The sequence below is a fragment of the Haemaphysalis longicornis genome, unplaced genomic scaffold (genome assembly GCF_048455015.1).
Source record: "Haemaphysalis longicornis isolate Haplotype H1 unplaced genomic scaffold, Haemaphysalis longicornis Haplotype H1 scaffold_1, whole genome shotgun sequence".
Lineage (NCBI taxonomy): Eukaryota > Metazoa > Arthropoda > Arachnida > Ixodida > Ixodidae > Haemaphysalis > Haemaphysalis longicornis.
The window spans coordinates 149,036,383-149,044,519 of NW_027526203.1; the positions used below are offsets into that span (position 1 = coordinate 149,036,383).

General features: G+C 48.8%; 1 pseudogene; it reads right to left on the minus strand.

Moving 5' to 3' along the window:
- Positions 1-207: 207 nt before the first annotated feature.
- On the minus strand, positions 208-5,004 carry LOC144155098 (uncharacterized; annotated as a pseudogene).
- Positions 5,005-8,137: the final 3,133 nt, after the last annotated feature.

An 8,137-nucleotide genomic window follows, 5' to 3' on the forward strand; every position in this document is an offset into this window, starting at 1 on the left:
CTAGAAATCTCATAGCCGCGGCGGAGTATGTTTTGCCAACGTTGCCACTCTCCACCACGCCTCGCCCAAAGCTGAACTGGTCACATGATTGAAGCGCTGGGAAGGCTACCGATTGGGGGGGAGAGAGAGAGAGAGAGAATTAACTTTTATTTGCACCCGTCTAAAATGATGAGGGAGAGGGCATTAGCCTAGACCCTCGTTCACCCCTTAACCATCGGCCGGAATCCCTTGGGATTCGGCGGCGGTCAGGGCCAGACCGATGACTTTGCGTTGCTCTTCTGCTTTATGGTTGAGTCATAAGACCTCCTAGGATTCCACATTTCTGTTCGGGTTGTTATAGAAATGGCATGTCCAGACCATGTGTACTAGGTCCGCAATGCTATTGCAGTGAGTGCACTTAGGAGGAAAGACTTCCGGATGCCATTTGCTGTATAGTTGAAGGTTCGGAAACACCCCGGTTTTCAATTTCCTCCACATAACTTTCGCTTTTTTGCTGAGCTGTTTATCCGCCGCTGGATAGGTCTTGCGACCGAGCTTATAATGTGAAATTATTTCTTGGAATGTCCTTAGTTCGTCACGTGAAGGAAGGGGTTCCTCGCGTGGAGGCGGTGAGTCAGCTGCGATCGACCGGTAAGTGAGGCCTCGGGCGGTCGCATGCACCTTCTCGTTCCCCCGCAGACCCTGGTGGGCCGGGCACCATATCAGTGAAATTTGATCTGCTGATACATGACCTTGTCTGAGAATTTTGGCGGCTGCAGCAGAGACCCTGCCCATATCATAATTCCTAATGGCTGCCATAGAGTAACTAACAACCACCCTTGTACCGGTTTGTGTATTGCTAGAGCAATAGCTACTTCTGCCTCAGTTGCATTTGTGTTTTTGACGGTGCAGCACGAGACCGGGTCTCCACTCTCACCAACTACTACCTCTGTGTGTGAGGTCTTGTTATTGTCGTATTCGGCAGCGTCCGTGTACAGCACACCAGACCTCCCTTCATATTTGGCCTGCAAGGCGATAGCCCTATTTTTTCGTCTGCCTTTGTGAAATACCGGGTGCATGTTTTTAGGCAGCGGTATAATCATGAGTCTATTCCTAGTTGGTCTAGGTACGATATCAGTCTGCTTGGAACACTGAGACGGTTCGAATCCCAGGCGCTCTATGATGTTCCTTCCAGTTTTACTTCTCAAAAGTCTTTGATGCTGAGACACCGTGGCGGCTTCTACGAGCTCATCCAGAGTGTTTGATACACCTAGTCTTAGAAGCTTTACCGTCGGGGTGTTCGGAGGAAGACCTAGTGCAGTTTTGATCCTTTTCCTGAGTACGATTTCAATTTTATCTTTCTCTGTTTTACAAAGTTTGAGATAGGGTGCAACGAATAGTACATGACTTATGACGAAAGCCTGAACCAATCTCAAGAGATTGGCCTCTCTCAACCCCACATGCTTGTTAGAAATACGCTTAAGTAACCAGCACGTCTGGCTGGTACTCGCTTCAAGTCTCCTGATAGTTTCAGTGTTTTTGTCATTTGTTTGTATGCGCAGCCCTAGGGCTCTAATACTGTCTACGGTCGGAATGGCATTTTCATTCACTCGTAAAGCAATGTCGTAGCTCTTAGAAGGGGGACTGTTGCTTTTCTTTTTGGAGATGGTAGAAAAAGAGCCTCTGATTTTTCTGCCGAGCATTTCAACCCGATCGGCTCAAGATATTTTTCTATTGTATCTAAGGCCTTCTGAAGTGTACTTTCAATTTGGCCGTCGCTACCCCTGTTCACCCACAGCGTCAAGTCGTCCGCATATATGGTGTAATTCAGGTTTGTTATTTCGTCCAGCGGCCCTGGAAGCCCGATCATCGCTACATTAAACAAGGTCGGAGAGAGGACGGACCCTTGCGGTGTCCCTCTATTCCCCAATTTAATATTTTCGAGCGACTCTCCTCCCAAGCTGATGGTTGCAGTCCGATTGGAGAGAAAATCCCTTACGTAGTTATACGTCTTCACGCCTACGTTTAGCACGCTAAGGTTTCGAGTATTGTTGCCTGTTTTACATTATCAAACGCTTTAGAGACATCCAGGCCCACAATTACCCCAGTATCAACAGTCTTTCTGTCGATAACCTGCTCTTTCAGCTGCAGCATGACATCGCATACCGACAGGTGTGGTCTGAAGCCTACCATAGTATCCGGGTACAGGTTTTGATCTTCCATGAATCTATTCAATCTAGTTTGGATTACGTGCTCCATCAATTTTCCAGCAGAAGATGTGATAGAAATTGGTGGGAGGTGCTCAAAGCTTAGCTTCTTCCCTGGCTTCGGAATCAAGACCAAGTTCGCAGATTTCCACTCTTGCGGTGTCTCTCCCCTGTCCCAGCATTTTTGCATATACGTTGTTAGATTATTAATGGAACAGTCGTCAAGATTCCTGAGCATCCTGTTGCTGATTTTATCCGGCCCGGTAGCCGTTTTGGTTCTGAGGCGGTTGATTTCAGCCCTCACTTCCGCGACCATGATGGGACTATCCAAGTCCGGGTTTCGAGCCCGCGTACTCAGGGAGACTGTCAACTCCAGCACAACTGAGGTATCGATCCCTAACCTCCGTTAACAGTTTCTTCGTCGGACCTTCATATTTATAGACGAGCTTTTGAAGCTGCTGTCGAGCCTCCGACTTGGTTTTCTCTTGATCTAATAGATGTCGGAGTAGCCGCCATGTCCTGGCACTGCTAATTTCCATATCCATTTGATCACAAATATTACCCCGATGTTGCTTCGTGAGTTCTAAAGCATGCTCTTCGATTTCTTTGTTTAATGCAGCAAGTTGCTTTCGGAGATTCCGGTCACCTCTTTTCTTGCTGATCTTTTGCTCCAACTCTTTCTTTTTCTTCCATAAACTCACAATATGGCTATCAACCACGTCCTGATCATCTTCAAGTTCAATCACTTCGGTGGCATCCTGAACAGATTGAATAACCCCCTTACTCCAATCGTTAATATTATTTATCGGGTCCTGTCCCGTCTTTATTCTTTTAAATGTATTCTAATTTGTCGCCTTAACTCTCCTCTTACTGACCACCGGTGGGCAATTCTCCACTATGACCTCTAGAATCCTATGATCGCTACCTAGGTCTTCCCCGGTGTTGCACCACGTGGCGTTGATGCCACTACAGACCAAGGTTAGATCTGGTGTCGTGTCTGCAGATACGCTATTTCCCTTCCTCGTCGGCTTCATCGGGTCTGTAATGAGGATCAGTCCATGTTGTTGAATTGTATTCCATAGATTTCTGCCCTTAACCGGGGTGAATTTATAACCCGATGCCGGATGGTGCGCATTAAAATCGCCCACTATCAAAAGCGGACTGCTTTTTGTAATAACCTTGGTTTTCGTAAAATGATCGCCAAAGTCACATTTACGCTGTTTGGGTGAACTATACACGTTTAGGATGAAGAGATTCTTGTCTTTGCGCTTGCGAGGTATGAGTTCTACCAAAACATGATCGATCTGTGCATTCCCCGTCTCGTGCTGCAGAGTTGCAATGTTTCTCTTTACAAAGGTTGTCACTTGGGTACCGTTGGTAGACCCCGTATAGGATTTGTAACCCGCTAATTTAGCATTTTTCCCGCACACCTGGACCTCAATAGCTTCCGGTCGATCGCCATTGTGCAAAAAGGACTGTAGAACCGCCAGTTTACGTGAGAAACCCCTACAGTTCCACTGCCAAACCGTGTTGTTACAGTGGTGCAGAGCCATCTTGTTTGCGTTTATGAGCCTCTTCGTAAAGCCATTGTATCTGCTTGTCCCTGAAGTCAAATTCACCCCTCATCTGCTCAATAACATTGCCTACTTGTTTCAGCTGCTCAAGTACCGTCTGAAGCATTCCATGCAACGAGTGTGTTTCAGCCTCCCGCGCTACAATTCTCGCTCCGTGATTTTCCCCGTCTGCTGTTTCCTTCGCCCTCTTCTTCTTTAAGGGTGGAGGGCTACTTGCCCGGGGTGTTGTCGGTTCCGGCTCGGGTTTACTTGCTAGTTGTGTTTTAATCTCATCAAGTTGTTTGCGTAATTCCGCATTTTGCTCTTGTAGAATTCTGTTTTGCTCTGTAAGAGCATTAACCATTTCTGCATTAGCATCCTGGAAGACCTTATCTACCCAACCCACCCTTGATCCAGCAGACTTTGGCTTTACTTGCTGTGGAGCCCCTGCTGTGGAGCCCCTTGCTGTGGAGCCCCTGTGTCTGAAGCAATGGCAGTCGAGCGAAGGATTCCGAACGCCCTCTCGAATGGCTGCGATTCTTGGATTTACTCGACGAACGATCTCGAAACCAGTCCTTTCTGCTGCGCCGTTGGTTTCCCGCGTCGGTTTTGAAACGTTCTTTTTGCTTCCTTGCTTCCTCTTCCAGCTTCATTTCCCACTGTCGATTCTTCATAATGTAGGGCGTTCGGAAAAGTGACTTGCATCTCTTGCCTCCGGTTACGTGATCCTTGCCACACAGTCGGCACTTCGGCACACACGTGTGTTTATTCGTCGGGGAGGTCTCCCCACATCCTCTGCACTTTTCATGCGGACTGTCGCACACGTCGGAACGATGTCCCAGCTGACCACATTTATAACACACTTCATATCTCTTCTTGTAGAGAAAACACTTCATCGGCGCCCCGAAACAGATCATCCATCTCGGCACATAGTTACCAGCAAAAGTGATGATCACCGAGGTTGAGTTTCCCATCCTCCGCACACCAAGAATGGGAGGATTCTGCCGGTGTGAGAAGGCCAATTGCAGTTCTTTCTCAGACAGCCTCAAATCGAGTCCGTGCACTACTCCCTTGCCACAGCTTTCTTGTGCCACCATGTAGGTGGACACCTCGTACTCCTTCCCGTCGAGCTTTATGGACTTCAGCGCCAACATTTTCTTGGCATCATTCACGTTTGGCGTGCTGTATATTAGTGTTCCCTGCCTATCGTTCACAATGATCCTGCCGTCCTCTTGAGCTTTTCGCCACGGAATGGCCGCCGCCATCCTTATTGCTCCCCCAACCACGGCCACCGAGAGCTTGGTGAGGGTCAGTCCTTCCCTGGGCCTGATAATAATCTTGTGATCCGCGCTTGGAAGGCGCGGCAGGTGCGACGCCACCGAGCGGTCCGCGAGCTTTCTTCAATCCGCTTTCAGCGAGCGTCCCCCGCTGACGCCATACTTGTTGTCATTGTAGCCGGCCGATGCCATCTTGCCAGCTTCCCCATCTCCGCCGCTGAGGGTCATCGTCTTTGCCGCGCCATCCTGGCGCGCCCGTTTTTGCTGCTGCTGAAGCTCCGCGACACGTTTCGAAACTTTCGTCACCCAGTCCGAGCTTTCCAGTTCCGCCGGATTGACATCTGTACCGTTTACGCTCACTTCCATCGTCATGGTGCCGCTAGAGACTCCCCGTGAGCCAACGCTGCGCCCTTCGGCCGCCGTGCCGGGCCTAATTTTAGGCCTAGCGAGGCGTCCGGCTTGGTCGAACACAAAGGCGCCACAAAATCCTTCTAAGTCCACTTACGGGCTTGAAATGGTATCCACAGGTTCCTTAGCACGTCCGGAACACACTCACAGCAATTTTCGGGAGCACATTATCTTTTTCCGCCAGAGAAAATGGGCATTTCACGGATTCGACGTGACACACGTCTGCTCGCTTCGGCCCCCTAGCGGTCCCTAGAGTGGCCGGAGTAGAAGGAGAGGGCTTGGTTGGCCGGTACGGGCTGATGCGTTCGGCGTTGTAAAAATACAGGAGGCGATGCCACGGCGTCCCTGTCTGCACCGAAAGTGAGCTCACCACTACGTGAGCCACTCTTCCACGTGTTTACCGGCAGTACCAAAATACGTGCGCCGAAGTTTCAAAACAATATTTGCGGGCACAAAATGTGACTGTTGCGTGCAGTAATTTTTTTTCGCGAAGTAAATTTGCCCTGCGAGGTATACCTGAGCATTAATTCCTAATAAAAACCCGGTTGTCGCAGCAATGATTCATTGAACCATTACAGATTACTTCCCGTTCAATAGCAGACAACAGACACTTGATTCGATATCACTTTACACTATACGACTTTAAATTATTGCGCCATGCTAAACAGCCTTGGGTTTGGAATCGGCTGTCTGCATTTCGTTTTGTTTCCGTACCGGTTTCACTTAACCAAGTAGCATAACGATTTGCATACCTGTTCAAAAAGGAGTAAAACCGATTCATGAAAATTTTCAGTCAGTATAAGTTCATAACCAAGAGCGAAAAAAGTTGCGGGCCTTAAGTTCCCAATCCTAGCGAGTAAGAAGCGCAACACATAAATAGCGGCGACCAGGCAGGCAATTCAACATCTTTAGTATCAAGCTGTTTTCCACGTATAACACCAGGGGATGCTACCCGTATTCTTTTTTCACAGATACACACACGCACGCACACGGGTGCGCAGGTCATTGTAACAAAAATCCAAAGTGTGAAGTGACGACAGAGAGAGAGGGAGAGAGAGAGATATAGTTTATTTACAGTTGAAGTAAGCAGTTTTGTGGTCAGGGTCTTCATTCCAAGCCTCCGTTGCTACGCCGGCTGACTTCGACCTTCGCGTTAGCAGAAGCTGAGTTTCAAGGCAGGAGCAGGCCAGCCTCAGTTTTTAGTTTTGTCGAATAATCCAGCCCCTATTCGGGCTAGCATCGAAATGTGTGTTGTGGAATCGCTGCTCCGCCGACTGCTCAACGTGCCATAACCAAAAGTCAGCATACTAGAAGATATCATGTCCGGGTCCCACAATCAACAACGAGTGCGGAAAATAGGCTCCCTAGTTTTCAAACCCGACCTCACATTTATTACGCCTCTAAAGGTCTGCGCTTGTAAACGGCATTACATGAAAACAAATGATCATGTCAAGAGTAAAACAATGCGGTAAAGTCTCTTGCGAGGAATTGGCTCGTTCGCAGGATGTGTTACGCGTTTTCAAACTGGAAGCGCAGGGTTGCAGCCGTAAAAGAGCGCTTGGTGACACCTCTCGTGTCTCGGTATTGGGTGTGGTAATAGAGGGTCTTCGAATAATGTACGCAGCCGTACGTAAACAGTTAGCGAACGCTATTTCTTTGCGTTGTACGCACTGCCCATGCACCGTACACTAAGACGCTCCTGCGTTTAGCGGACGGAAGACGAGCGGACGCTATTTCAGCAAAATAGTGTGCGTACGCGAGGCCGCTTGCGTTTCTAACATGGCGACAAGAAGCGACTACCATCCACGGTTGCGCTGTAATGTAATTCCGCTGTACAGTAATTTGCTTCTAGTGGAGCAAGTTTTTTCTTCTTCTGTTTTTGAATACGTCGAGTGGTTAGCACGTCGCCCTGGCGCAGCTCGCACGGGTATGGACAGCGCGCGAGGTGAGTGCCAAATTTACGACGGGCAGGAGGAGGCACCCGATCGCCTTTCAATCGCGGTTCTGACTTGCAACGCATGTCGTTACGTTGTGTTCGTTCGAAACGCATCTCTGGACTGTTTTGAAGTTGAATAAAATGTATGCGTCAAACCCGGGCATTCGGTTCAGGGCGTTCTGTGCGATTGCTCGAAAGAAGTGCCACAGGGCTTCAACGCTTTCTTTATGGAACGTACTCAGGTAAGAGAATATTGATGTCGTGTTATGGCCGTGTTGCATTCAATACTAATCGGAAAGTGTTTGTTTGTACGTACTTGTTTGGGTAGTCATAAAATGTCCAAGATCACCCGGCGAGTCATTTCGCAAAACATTCGGCAGATGGCACCGAAAGCATTGGCGGGTCACTACGCAAAACTGATGATACGCTCTAATAAAACTCCCCTCGCGGTGTTTACGTAGCGTGGCGCAAAAATTTAGTGTTTACCGTATACGCAAAGGCAACAAACGCTGTACTAAAACACTCTAATAAGGCGGGGTATAGTCGATTCCGCCTAGGGTTGCACGCTGCTGCTACGCCGTTTCTTGTGCTAACAACCGGCAGGGAGACCCGCGAGGGGCCGCAAGTGCCGGCCCTCTCTCCCCCATTCAGGGCGCCCCTCAATGACGCCACTCCAACGCAATATATATGTTCCAGACTACAGACGCACACCACACAAGCAGTTCGATGATCGGATGTTGGCATCTATATTACGCAACACAATGAATGCATTAACAC